General features: G+C 35.9%; 1 long non-coding RNA gene across 2 annotated transcripts in view; it reads left to right on the forward strand.

Moving 5' to 3' along the window:
* The window catches only part of LOC116421528, a 110,887-nt gene that overhangs the window by 14,132 nt on the left and 81,795 nt on the right, over window positions 1–14,960 (forward strand). For both annotated transcript variants that reach the window (XR_004231917.1, XR_004231916.1), the window contains exon 3: window positions 1,304–1,417. This is a non-coding gene — a long non-coding RNA (uncharacterized LOC116421528). The remainder of the gene's footprint in view (window positions 1–1,303; window positions 1,418–14,960) is intronic.

The following is a 14,960-nucleotide window of genomic DNA, read 5'->3' on the forward strand; positions in this document are numbered from 1 at the left end:
TCTTTACTTGTATGATGAAAGTTAATGACTCAAAGGATAAGTAGGGGACCAGAAAATACATTTCCATGAAAATGAAAATATTAGCTGATAATCATGACATCTTAGGTGATACATTAGATAGAGATCTAGATTTAGAGTTAGGAAGACCTAATTTCAAAATTGGACATAGATACTTAGTTACTTAGATAGATAGTTACTTAGCCTCTGCCTCAGTTTCTTCATCTGTAAAAGGATAATAATAGCATCTACCTCTCAGGATTGTTGTGAAGGTAAAATGAAATATTTTAAAAGTGTTTTGCAAATTCTAAAGTGATAATAAATGCTGCTTCGACTGCTGCTACTACTACTATTACCTTCTCTTCTTTTTCCTTTTCCTCTTCTTCCTCCTGTTCCTTCTCTTCCTGTTGCTCCTATTCCTGCTCCTCCTCCTCCTGCTCTTCTTCTTCTTCTTCTTCTTCTTCTTCTTCTTTCTTCTTTCTTCTTCTTCTTCTTCCTCTTCTTCCTCTTCTTCTTCTTCTTCTTCTTCTTCTTCTTCTTCTTCTTCTTTCTTCTTCTTCTTCCTCTTTTCTTCTTCCTTCTTCTTCTTCTTCCTCTTCTTCTTTCTTCTTCTTCTTCTTCTTCTTCTTCTTCTTCTTCTTCTTCCTCTTCCTCTTCCTCCTCCTCCTCCTCCTCCTCCTCCTCCTCCTCCTCCTCCTCCTCCTCCTCCTCCTCTTCCTCCTCCTCTTCTTCTTCTTCTTCTTCTTTTCTTCTTCTTCTTCTTCTTCTTCTTCTTCTTCTTCTTCTTCTTCTTCTTCTTCTTCTTCTTCTTCTTCTTCTTCTCTTCCTCCTCCTTCTTTTCTTTCTGTTCCTCCTCCTATTATTTTTATAGAAATGCTACACTAGTTCTCCAATAACATATGAAACACCATTATATCTATTATTTCATTGACTCTTCATAACAATCTTCTCAAGTAGGTGGAGCAAGTGTGTATTATGATTGAGGCTGTGTGGTACAGTAGAAAAGAGCAGTGGACTGGGAGGCAAGAGAGAGTTGGGTTCTGACTCTGACACTTAGTTGTATGACTTTGGGCAAATCACTTTTTTTCTGAGCGTTAGTCTCCTAAAAATCTATAGTTATTGCAGGGAAGAAAACACTTTGCCACAGGTTATATAGAAATGTAAAGTGTTATTGTGTCAGGTAAACCCTAGAGTTGGGGGTAAGTTGACACCAGGTCAAACTGTAAAGGTTCACTGTGAGCAAGCAATTTTACCTTGGAAATCAGCTTATGCTAAAATTGTTTTGATTATTTTGTTACTTGTCTAGATTTAAGAAAGTGATGGAGAAAATTTGGATAATGCATACATTTTTCCCCCTGGAGAGGTGGTTGTTAAAAAATTATTAGTTCATTGATACCTGGAGTGCATCAAGAGGAGTTTGGTAAGTCCATTCTCTTTCCTACTATCTTCTGATAAGATGGGAATTTCCCATGTTTTGGGTCCTCATTGTCCCACTGATGAAGTTTCCCCCCCAAACACTTATTTAAGTTCTCAGCATCAAATTTGTGGTAGAAATGAGGATTATGTGAGTTGGCACCTCAGGAATCAAAGTTCACAATCTGATATAGACCTTGGGCTTGACCTTTAAAAGAGAAATATTGAGCTCAAGTAGGCTGGAAGTGGAACTTGTGCATTCAGACAACCTGTTTAGAGAACCATATGTACCATCTGGCCACAGATTAATATGTAAAAAAAGACAGTCTTTAAAAATAATATTTTATTTTCCTTCAGTTATATATAAAGACAATTTGTAATGTTCCTTTTAAAAAATTTTTTGAGTTCCAAATTTTCTGTCTCCCTCTCTCCCCTCCCCTTCCTTGAGACAATAAGCAATTAATATAAGGTTATATACATGTTCAATCATGCAAAATGTATTATCATATTAATCCTGTCGTGAAAGAAGACACAAATCCAAAGGGAATAAAACATCAAAAAGTACAGAAAATGAAAAATGCATGTTTAGATCTATATTCAGACTCTATTAGTTCTTTCTCTAGAAGTGGACAACATTTTCATTATGAGTCAGTTGGAATTGTCTTGGATTATTGTATTGCTGAAAACAGCTAAGTTATTCACAATTGAACATCATACAGTGTTGCTGTTATTGTTTACAATGATTTCCTGGTTCTTCTCACTTCACTTGGCAGCATTTCATATAAGTTTTTACAGGGTTTTCTGAAATCTGCCTGGTCATCATTTCTTATAGCACAACAATATTCCATTTCAATAATACACCACAACTTGTTCAGCCATTCTCCAACTGATGGGCATTCCTTCAGTTTATAATTTTTTGTCACTACAAAAAGAGTTACTATAAATACTTTTGTATAAATAGGTTTTTCCCCATTTTTTTATCTCTTTGGGAAATAGACCTAGTAGTGGTATTGCTAGATCAAAGTTACAAATAATTTTGTAACATTTTGATCATAGTTTCAAATTGTTCTCCAGAATGGTTGGATTAGTTCATAGCTCCACCAACAGTTATGTATTAATGAAAAAGGATGGTCTTAAAGGGGGAAATGAGCCTACATATGAGTAAGGAGCAAGGAATTCATCCTCTTTTTTTTTTAAGTTAAAGCTTTTTATTTTTTAAAACATAGATATGGACAAAAGGGACAATAGCCCTTGCAAAACCTTGTATTCCAATTTCTCCCCTTCTCTTATGCCCTCCCCTACATGGCAAGTAGTCCAATATATGTTAAACATGGTAGAAATATATGTTAAATCCAATATATGCATACATATTTATACAATTATCGTGCTGCACAAGAAAAATCAAACAAAACCAGTAAAAAAAGGGAAGCAAAATAAAATGCAAGCAAACAATAACAAAAAGAGTGAAAATTCTATGTTATGAAGCACATTCAGTTCCAACAGTCCTCTCTCTGATGTAGATGGCTCTCTTCATTATTGAACAATTGGAACTGGTTTAAATCATTTCATTGTTAAAGAGAATCATGTCCATCAGAATTAATCATTGTATAATCTTGTTGTTGCTGTGTACAATGATCTCCTGGTTCTACTCATTTAACTTAGTATCAGTTCATGTAAATATCTCCAGGCTTCTTTGAAATCATCCTCCTGAACATTTCTTTTTTTTTTTTTTAATTTAATAGCCTTTTATTTACAGGATATATACATGGGTAACTTTACAGCATTAACAATTGCCAAACCTCTTGTTCCAATTTTTCACCTCTTACCCCCCCCCCCTCCCCTAGATGGCAGGATGACCAGTAGATGTTAAATATATTAAAATATAAATTAGATACACAATAAGTATACATGACCAAAACGTTATTTTGCTGTACAAAAAGAATCAGACTCTGAAATATTGTACAATTAGCTTGTGAAGGAAATCAAAAATGCAAGTGGGCATAAATATAGGGATTGGGAATTCAATGTAATGGTTTTTAGTCATCTCCCAGAGTTCTTTCTCTGGGCATAGCTGGTTTAGTTCATTACTGCTCCATTGGAAATGATTTGGTTGATCTCGTTGCTGAGAATGGCCAGGTCCATCAGAACTGGTCATCATATAATATTGTTGTTGAAGTATATAATGATCTCCTGGTCCTACTCATTTCACTCAGCATCAGTTCGTGTAAGTCTCTCCAGCCTTTCTGAAATCATCCTGTTGGTCATTTCTTACAGAACAGTAATATTCCATAATATTCATATACCACAATTTATTCAGCCATTCTCCAACTGATGGACATCCATTCAGTTTCCAGTTTCTAGCCACTACAAAGAGGGCTGCCACAAACATTCGTGCACATACAGGTCCCTTTCCCTTCTTTGTAATCTCTTTGGGATATAATCCCAGTAGTAACACTGCTGGATCAAGGGTATGCACAGTTTGATAACTTTTGAGCATAGTTCCAAACTACTCTCTCAAAATGGTTGGATTCGTTCACAACTCCACCAACAATGCATCAATGTCCCAGTTTTCCCGCATCCCCTCCAACAATCATCATTATTTTTTCCTGTCATCTTAGCCAATCTGACAGGTGTGTAGTGGTATGTCAGAGTTGTTTTAATTTGCATTTCTCTGATTAATAATGACTTGGAGCATCTTTTCATATGACTAGAAATAGTTTCAATTTCTTCATCTGAGAATTGTCTGTTCATATCCTTTGACCATTTTTCAATTGGAGAATGGCTTGATTTTTTATAAATTAGAGTTAATTCTCTATATATTTTGGAAATGAGGCCTTTATCAGAACCTTTGACTGTAAAAATATTTTCCAGTTTATTGCTTCCCTTCTAATCTTGTCTGCATTAGTTTTGTTTGTACAAAAACTTTTCAGTTTGGTATAATCGAAATTTTCTATTTTGTGATCAGTAATGATCTCTAGTTCTGCTTTGGTCATAAAGACCTTCCCTTCCACAGGTCTGAGAGGTAAACTATCCTGTGTTCCTCTAATTTATTAATAATTTCATTCTTTATGCCTAGGTCATGAACCCATTTTGACCTTATCTTGGTGTGCAGTGTTAAGTATGGATCAATGCCTAGTTTCTGCCATATTAGTTTCCAATTTTCCCAGCAATTTTTATCAAACAGTAAGTTCTTATCCCAAAAGCTGGGATCTTTGGGTTTGTCAAAGACTAGGTTGCTATATTTGTTGACTGTTTTATCCCTTGAACCTAATCTATTCCACTGATCAACTAATCTATTCCTTAGCCAATACCAAATAGTTTTGGTAACTGCTGCTGTATAATATAATTTTAGATCTGGTACAGCTAAGCCACCTTCATTTGATTTTTTTTCATTAATTCCCTTGAAATTCTTGACCTTTTGTTTTTCCATATGAACTTTGTTGTTATTTTTTCTAGGTCATTAAAATAGTTTTTTGGGAGTCTGATTGGTATAGCGCTAAATAAATAGATTAGTTTAGGTAATATTGTCATCTTTAATATATTTGCTCGCCCTATCCAAGAGCATTTAATATTTTTCCAGTTGGTTAGATCAGACTTAATTTGTGTGAAAAGTGGTCTGTAATTTTGCTCATAAAGTTTCTGATTTTCCCTTGGCAGATAGATTCCTAAATATTTTATATTATCAGTAGTTACTTTAAATGGAATTTCTCTTTGTAACTCTGACTGTTGGATTTTGTTAGTGATTATATAAGAATGCTGATGACTTATGTGGGTTTATTTTATAACCAGCAACTTTGCTAAAGTTGTGGATTATTTCTAATAATTTTTTAGCAGAATCTCTGGGGTTCTCTAAGTATACCATCATGTCATCGGCAAAGAGTGATAATTTGGTTTCTTCATTGCCTATTCTTATTCCTTTAATCTCTTTCTCAGCTCTTATTGCTATAGCTAGCGTTTCTAATACAATATTAAATAGTAACGGTGATAGTGGGCAACCTTGTTTCACTCCAGATCTTATTGGGAATGGTTGCAGTTTGTCTCCATTACATATGATGCTTACTGATGGTTTTAAATAGATGCTGCTGATTATTTTAAGGAAAAGTCCATTTATTCCTATATTCTCAAGTGTTTTTAATAGGAATGGATGTTGGATTTTATCAAATGCTTTTCTGCATCTATTGAGATGATCATATGGTTTTTGTTAATTTAGTTATTAACATGGCCAATTATATTGATAGTTTTCCTAATATTGAACCAGCCCTGCATTCCTGGTATAAATCCTACTTGATCATAGTGTATTATCTTGGAGATGATTTTCTGTAGTCTTTTTGCTAATATCTTATTTAAGATTTTAGCATCAATATTCATTAGGGAGACTGGTCTATAATTTTCTTTCTCTGTTTTCAGCCTACCTGGTTTAGGTATCAGTACCATGTCTGTGTCATAGAAGGAATTTGGTAGGACTCCTTCATTCCCTATTTTATCAAATAATTTATATAGCATTGGGGCCAATTGTTCTTTAAATGTTTGGTAAAATTCACATGTAAATCCATCTGGTCCTGGGGATTTTTTCTTAGGGAGTTGTTTAATTGCCTGTTCTATTTCTTTTTCTGAAATGGGACTATTCAACAATTACTTCCTCCTCTGTTAGTCTGGGAAGTCTATATTTTTGGAGGTAGTCATCCATTTCACTTGGGTTATCAAATTTATTGGCATAAAGTTGAGCAAAATAACTCCTTATTATTTCTCTAATTTCCTCTTCATTGGTGGAAAGTTCTCCTTTCATTTTAAGACTACTAATTTCATTTTCCTCCCTCCTTTTTCTAATCAGATTTACCAAAGGCTTATCTATTTTATTGGCTTTTCTTAGAACCAACTCTTAGTTTTATTAATTAGTTCAATAGTTTTTTACTTTCAATATTTTTAATTTCTCCTTTTAATTTTAGAATTTCCAATTTAGTATTTGATTGGGGTTTTTAATTTGGTCTTTTTAAGTTTTTTAGTTGCAAGCCCAATTCATTAATCTTTTCTTTCTCTGTTTTATTCAAGTAAGCCTCTAAGGATATAAAATTCCCCTTATTACCGCTTTGGCTGCATCCCACAAATTTTGGTATGATGTCTCATCATTGTCATTATCTTGAGTGAAATTATTAATTGTATCTATAATTTCCTGCTTCACCCAATCTTTCTTTAAGATGAGATTGCTTAGTTTCCAATTACTTTTTGGTCTATTTCCCCCTAATTTTTTGTTGAATGTAGTTTTTATTGCATCATGATCTGAAAAGAAAGCATTTACTATTTCTGCTTTCTTGCATTTAATTTTGAGGTCTTTATGTCCTAATATATGGTCAGTTTTTGAATAGGTTCCATGAACTGCTGAGAAGAAAGTATATTCCTTTCTATCTCCATTCAATTTTCTCCAAAGATCCAACATACCTAATTTTTCTAATATTCTATTTACTTCTTTAATTTCTTTCTTATTTGTTTTGTGGTTTGATTTGTCTAATTCTGAGAGTGCAAGGTTGAGATCTCCTACTATTACAGTTTTGTTGTCTATTTCTTCTTGCAACTCTCTTAACTTCTCCTTTAGGAAGTTGGATGCCATACCACTTGGTGCATATATGTTTAATATTGATATGGCTTCGTTGTTTATGCTACCCTTTAGCAGGATGTAGTTTCCTTCCTTATCTCTTTTAATTAGATCAGTTTTTACTTTTGCTTGATCTGAGATAAGGATAGCTACCCCTGCTTTTTTGACTTCACCTGAAGCATAATAGATTTTGCTCCAGCCTTTTACCTGTACTCTATATGTATCTCCCTGCTTTAAATGTGTTTCTTGTAAACAACATATTGTAGGGTTCTGACTTTTGATCCAGTCTGCTATCTGCCTCCTCTTTATGGGGGAATTCATCCCATTCACATTTACGGTTAGAATTACTAAATCTGTATTTCCTACCATCCTAATAACCCCAGATTGTGCTTTACTTATTCTTGCCTCCCCCAACCCTCTTTCCCCCTTTTAAACTTATGTACCCCTCTTGTAACACAATGCTTACCCTCTTTATAATCCCTCCCTCCCCTTTGAGTTTTTCCCTTCCTTCCCTTATTACTCTTTTCTTTTCCCTTTTTCTCTCCCCCGTTTTTAATGAGGCGAGAGAGAATTTTCTCTAAAACAAATGTCAATTATTTTTTCTTTGAGCCAACTCTGATGAGAGTAAGATTCACACAATGTTCCTCCCCCTCTCTAAATTCCCTCAGATATGATGTTTCCTTTGCCTCTTTGTGGGATGTGGTTTCCCTCTTTTTATCCCTCCTTCCCACCTTATTCTGCCATCATCCCTTTTCCATATCTACTTCCCTTTTTTATGTTATATCAGTACAATCAAATTATACATGTATTCTTTTTGTATATCCACAACAGAAATACAATTCTCAAGAGTTATTTTTACCTTTTCTGCATCTCTTGAGTTCTATGGTTGGAGATCAAATTTTTTGTTTAGTTCTGGTTTTTTTTCCAGAAACAAATGGAATTCATTTGTTTCATTAAATGTCCATCTTCTTCCCTGGAAGAAAATGCTCAGCTTAGCTGGGTAGTTTATTCTTGGCTGCATCCCAAGTTCTTGTGCCTTTCGGAATATCATATTCCAGGCCCTTCTTTCCTTTAATGTAGAGGCAGCCAGATCTTGGGTGATCCTTATTGTGGCACCTCGGTATTTAAATGGTTTTTTTTGCTGCTTGTAAAATTTTTTCCTTAATCTGATAGTTCTGAAATTTGGCCACAATATTCCTTGGGGTTTTTATTTTAGGGTTTCTTTCAGAAGGTGTTCGATGAATTCTTTCAATGCCTATTTTACCTTCTGATTCTATTACATCTGGGCAGTTCTCTTTGATGATTTCTTGTAAAATAGTATCTAGGCTCTTTTTTTCATCATAGTTTTCGGAAAGTCCAATAATCCTCAGATTATCTCTCCTAGATCTATTTTCCAAGTCTGTTGTTTTTGCAAGTAGATAATTCATGGTTTTTTCCAGTTTGTCAATTTTTTTGGTTTGGTTTTGCTTGACTGATTCTTGCTGTCTCAATGAATCATTAGTTTCTATTTGTTCAGTTCTAATTTTAAAGAATTATTTTCTTCATTAGCTTTTTTTACTTCTTTCTGTATATGTCCAATTGAGTTTTTAAATGTTGTGTTTTGCTCTGTGGAATTTTTTTCCATTTCACTAATTTTTTTTAGTGAATTATTTTCTTTTTCCAATTCACAGATCCTACTTTCTTGTGAGTTCTTTGTCTTTTCCAATTCACAAATCCTACTTTCTAATGAATTCTTTATTTTTCAATTCACAATTCTTACTTTCCTGAGATTTTTTACTTTTCCAATTCGTATTTCAGGAAGTTGTTGCTCTCTTGTAAGGCTTCTCTTTCCTTTCCATTTATCTTCTAACTCTCTTTGAGACTTTTAATGGTCTCTTCTGCTGAGAGCATCATGTAAAGGAGAACAATCTGATGCATTTTTGCTGTTTGAGGGTCTCTTCAGGTTTGCTGACCTGCTCTTTTTCTGCATAGAAGCTGTCGATCGTTCTTTTCATCTTTTATTCATGTTTAAAGCCTTTAGGGTATGTCTCCTAGGCTAGGGGAGTTACCAGCTTCCTCTGCAGAGCAGGGAAGATGTAAACCGATTTCCGAGCTCTGAGGTATGGGAGTGCTCTGGTGAGGTTTTCCTTCCCCAACAGGAAGTGGATTCAGCACTGGCTGAGCTATCAAACTGCTTAGTAGGGCTGAGTGGGTTAGCGATTGCCCTAGGCTAGAGACTAAGGGGTGAAAGTGTCACTGCCCCAGGCCGGAGCCTCTTGTGGGACTGTGAGTATTAGCAGCTGACCGTTGACCACAGACCGCAGACCGCAGACCGCAGACCGCGGACCGCAGACCGCTGACGGCAGACCGCCGCAAACTCTGCCCAGTGTCTCTGCCCAATGCAAATCGGCCCTGGAAAAGCTCTATGGGCCCAAGCCGAGCTCCCCACTGCGCAGATTGGAGGCTAACCCGGGCTGCTTCCTCCTGCTGTGCAGGATCACAACTGCCCCAAGGAGAAGTCCCATACTGCGGGTTGGGGCTGCGCGCTTGTGCTGAGATCTGTGCTTTCACTTTCGGTTTGAGGCTCTCCTCGGGAACCTAATTTCTCTCCCCGTCTGCGCTGATCTCCCCCCTGGCCCCGGAACCAACCTTTTTTGGCGAGACTGCAGATTTTCTTGGCCGGTGAGTTATTCTACTTCTTATCTTTACGAATTGTAGCAGTCAAGACTATTTTTGAGGCTCGATATAATATTGATAAAGAGGGTAAGAGAAGAGCTTAGAAAGTCGCGTGTGTCTTCTCCGCCATCTTGGCTCCGCCCCCCCTCCTGAACATTTCTTATAGAACAATAATATTCCATAACTTATTCAGCCATTCTCCAACTGATGGGCATCCATCCAATTTCCAGTTTCTACCCACTATGAAAAGGGCTGTCACAAACAGTTTTGCACATACAGGTCCCTTTCCCTCCTTTAATCTCTCTTTGGGATATAATCTTAGTAGAAACACTACTGGGTGAAAGAGTATGCATAGTTTGATAACTCTTTGGGAATAGTTCCAAACTGTTTTCCAGAATGGTTGGATCCATTCAGCCATTCAGTTCTACCAACAATTTATTAGTGTCCCAGTTTTCCCACATCCCCTCCAACATTTGTCATTATCGTTTCCTGTCATTTTAGCCAATCTGAGAGGTGTGTAGTCATCCCTGTGTGATGATCGATTTTGATGGATGTGGCTCTTTTCAACAATGAGATGATTCAAACCAGTTCCAATTGTTCAGTGATGAAGAGAACCATTTACACCCAGAGAGAGGACTGTGGGAACTGAATGTGGTTCACGACATAGCATTTTCACTCTTTTTGTTGTTTGCTTGCATTTTATTTTGCTTCTCCTTTTCTATTTGTTTGATTTGATTTTTTTTGTGCAGCATAATAATTGTATAAATATATATGCATATATTGGATTTAACATATATTTCTACCACGTTTAACATACGTTGGACTACTTGCCATCTAGGAGAGGGCATGAGGGAAGGGGGGGAAATTGAAACACAAGGTTTTGCAAGGGCTAATATTGAGGAATTATCCATGTATATGTTTTGAAAAATAAAAAGCTTTAATAAAAAAGAAAATTGTGTGTTCATATCCTTTGACCATTTATCAATTGGAGATGGCTTGAAGGCTTGAAGAATTCAGCCTCTTCAGGAGAAAAGGTAAAGCATTTGACAAAGATGTTTAGCCTCGCTTGACTATGGTGTAATCTATTCAGGATGGACCATCTGGCCAGCCCAAAGGAGAAATATCAGTTCAGCAAGAAAACAACATATCAAAGAGCAACCCAATCCTTCTTTTTGTTATTATTGTGTGTTGTATAGATTGTACAGGTTATGAGAGAGAGTGGGAACTTTAAAAAAAGAAGGATTATTTGACATACTCCAGAAAGGAAGGGAAAGTGGTGTTCAAAGAAGTGTGTGTGTGTGTGTGTGTGTGTGTGTGTGTGTATTTTTTGGATAGAGGAAGTTAAATGAAATTCATTCCTTATTTAGGATAGAAAAGAACCTGTAATATCATATCTTTTTTAATCTGAGCTTATTGAATGGATTTAAGGGAGTAGGAGCAGAGTATAAAATGGACCAGATTTCAATCAACATTGTCAAAATTATTCTGGGTAGAGTCACATACCAAAAGCATTTTTATGATAACCTCTTAAGAGTATATATGATTCTCTTGATTAATGACCTAGGGTCCAATTGTGATTTTCTCTCATTTTGCAGATAAATTTCATAGAAGTTAAATGATTTGTCCAAGGGCAAACGTAATGCACTTGAGTTTTCAATTTCTACCTGAATAAATTCCCACCATTCAAAACCCTCCATGATCTGATTCATGCTTACCTTTACGGCCTTGTTTAAAAGGCCAAATATTCTACACTTTAACTAAAGACCATGCCTCTGTATATAGTTGGGGCTTAATAATTTTTTTTCGAATTTTAGTGAATCAGATTTAACTTAGTTTCTTCATTCTCCTTGGACTGTCTTTACTACATAATTCTGTCTCGTATCCAATGTCATTTCTTGAAGAAAATCTTTGTTGATAAGTTTTATAAAAAATGTTTATCTCCCCGAGCTCTTAGAGCATTTTGGGCTCTGATTTTGCTTATACTTTCTCCTTTCTTTAATTTGACCAAAAGGGCCCATATATTAAGGCCTGAATTGAAGCACTCAAGAAACCCATGTTAAAAGAATGGACAAATGAATTTTCTAGTATTTTGTACTTCATTATATTCATTCAGCCAACATTTATTAAGTGTCTTCTCTATGTACTGACTCATGCTATGACAGCTTGGTATTTCCACATTATGGAAGACAAATGGACCTTCTGCCATAGAAAGGTAAAGGGAGCAACATCACCAAAAGTGTCCACAATCATGAGTTTGACAACTTAGGTATTCCTGGGTTCAAGTCCTTTTCTATTTGGTTCTATAACTTCCAGAGGATGAATGAATAGGCCAATCACATGTTTGGACATATTTTCTAAATCAAAGCTTTTTATTTATTTATTTATTATTTTTATTATTATAGCTTTTTATTTACAAGTTATATGCATGGATAATTTTACAGCATTGACAAGTGCCAAACCTTTTGTTCCAATTTTTCACCTCCTTTCCCAACCCCCTCTCCCAGATGGCAGGTTGACCAATACATGTTAAATATATTACAGTATAAGCTAAGTACAATATATGTATACATGTCCAAACAGTTATTTTGCTGTACAAAAAGAGTCAGACTTTGAAATAGTGTACAATTAGCCTGTGAAGGACATCAAAAATGCAAGCGGACAAAAATAGAAGGATTGGGAATTCTATGTAGTGGTTCATAGTCATCTCCCAGAGTTCTTTCGCTGGGTGTAGCTGGTTCAATTATAAATCAAAGCTTCTTAAACTGTGGGTCATGTATAATAATGTGAGGGTTATGAAAAATTTGGCAACAGTAAAAGGTATCAACTATTCTGCCAAGATTTAATTCTTTATGTAAAAATAAACAAGCCCATGGATCTCATTAGCATGCAAATTAACTTTTGTCCTTATTAAATGGCAAAATTATATGTATAAAAAGAATTATTTTAAAATAAATTTCTTTATGATTTATTATCAATAGATGTTTGATTTGCATACCTATTTTTTATATATTTATACTCAGGGTTGTATAAAAATGTCTCCAGCAAAAAAGGTCATCAATGGATAAAAGTTTAAGAAACCCTGGTCTAAATGACACTGACTAAATTTACAGAAGTAACTATTAGGATTAGGGCTGCATTATTTACTTACCATCCAGGTATTTGTGGGTCAGGGAGTGAGATATATGATGCTTCCACTGCAACCTAGGTCCTCTCTCCCTCCACACACACACACTAGAGGTGGTATGTAGCAACTTCACAGCTGAGTCTTTGTCCTACATTAAGTACAATTAATCTTTGTCCAACTGGCACAGGAAGGAAAATATGATCTGATTTGTCAAGTATCAAGAGAGCACATTTTTTTGAAACCTAGAAATAGCCTTTCTTATTGTAGATTTCCCTTCTGAAGGTGAAGGGAAGAATCTAATGACCATAGGAAAAGGCAATGAATTTTAGAGGATAAAGGTCACCTGAACCTGGCTGATACAAATTGCTAAGTAATTATGAGGAAAATAAGAGTCATGGCACTTTCCATCTATTCACTGCTTTCTACCTTTCAAAACCTTTCACAACCATCACCTTATCCAGAATCACAACTCACATTTCAATAGTGTTTTAAAGTTTACCAGGCATTTTCCTGACAATGAATCTATAAAGTAGTTAGTTTATTTATTATTATCCTCACTTTGCAGATGGAAAAAGCTGAATCTCATAGAGATGAGATAAACTTTTCATGGTTACAGATGGGAAATGTCAAAGCCAAGTCTCCTAATTCTTAAGTTCAGTCATTATCCTGTGATGCTTCCTACCTTTTTTTTTTTTTTTTTAGCATTAGTACCATGGTGAATGAATGAATGAATGAATAAGAAGTATTTATTATATACTTTTTATGTGCCAAGTTGGGCAACTGGGTGTTGTGCTGGATAAAGCACAGGAGTCAAAAGAACTGAGTTCAAATCCAACCTCAGACACTTACTAGCTGTGTGACTCTGGGCAAGTCACATAATCCTGTTTGCTTTAGTTTCCTCGTCTATAAAAGAAACTGAAGAAGTAAATGACAAACCACTACAATTTCTTTACCAAATGGGGTCACAAAGAGTCAGACATGACTAAAATGAACAATGCCAATCAATGTGCCAAGCACTGTGCTTGGGATGCAAATACAACAGTGAGATAGTCTCTACCCTCAAAGAGCTAATATTTAGGAGAGAAAAGCAACACATACAGTTCACTGTTAACCCGGGAAGTTAGGCTGGTCCAAGAAATCAAAGGAATGGTGAGTGAAGCCATAGAGCCAACTATCACACCCTTTCCAGAATGAATGGTAACACAGGAGCAGGTAGCTGGCAGAGTAGATAGAACACCAGCTTTAAAGTCAGGAAGACCTGGCTTCAAGTATAGTTTCAGATATTTCTTAGTTGTGCAATTCGGGGCAAGTCACTTTACCCTGTTTACCTCAATTTCTTCATTTGCAAAATGAGTTGGAAAGGGAAATGGTAAATCATTCCAATATCTTTACCAAAAATACTTCAAATGGGGTCAGGGGTCCTGTACAAAGTTGGACAGGACTGAAAATGATTGAACAACATGGCTAAAAGGGAAGGATGTTGGTGAGGAGAACGGGATGGACAGTTGTGGGGAGTGATCTCACATAAAAGGGCTGTCTAGAAATATTGTATCTTCCATACTACAGTAGCTAGCACTGCAGTTGTTTATTTATATCCTTATGGGACTGCTTCTTTGTTAAAGGATTTAGAGTTGTAAGTAACGTCAGAGATCATCTTCAAGTCCCACATTTTTACAGATGGAGAAACTGAGAAGCAGAAACATTAAATGAATTTTCAAAGGCAGAAAGTGGCTTAGCTGGAGTACTTACTTGATCCTCGGATTTGAAAAGTCTAAAGACTTTTTTGTCCTTGTAACTCAAAGAATAGGACTCTTCTTCCCTACATTTTAGGAGGGGTTAGATTTGATAATATTGTGACGCATGAAGGAAAACTCTGCATACAGGAAATCTGTTTCCTGGTTTCAAGCTTTATCATTGTCTCACTGTGTGACCTTAAGCAAAACACTTCTCTGACATTCAGTAAACTGAGGCTGTTAGACTAGATATCCTTTGAGATCTCTTGTACCTCTAAATCTGTGGTTTTCTTTTAGATGCAGAAATCTATAAGGAGGTGTAAAAGATGTGCAGGCTTTCCCCAAAGGTAGTTCTGCAGTAATGGAGGCAATAGACAATGGAGGACCTTGAAAGCCCTCTTAAATCCCTTCTCTCAAAAAAGGACCCTGGCAGGCAGGGATGGATGAC

The sequence above is a fragment of the Sarcophilus harrisii genome, chromosome 2, assembly GCF_902635505.1.
Source record: "Sarcophilus harrisii chromosome 2, mSarHar1.11, whole genome shotgun sequence".
NCBI classification, from domain to species: Eukaryota; Metazoa; Chordata; class Mammalia; order Dasyuromorphia; family Dasyuridae; genus Sarcophilus; species Sarcophilus harrisii.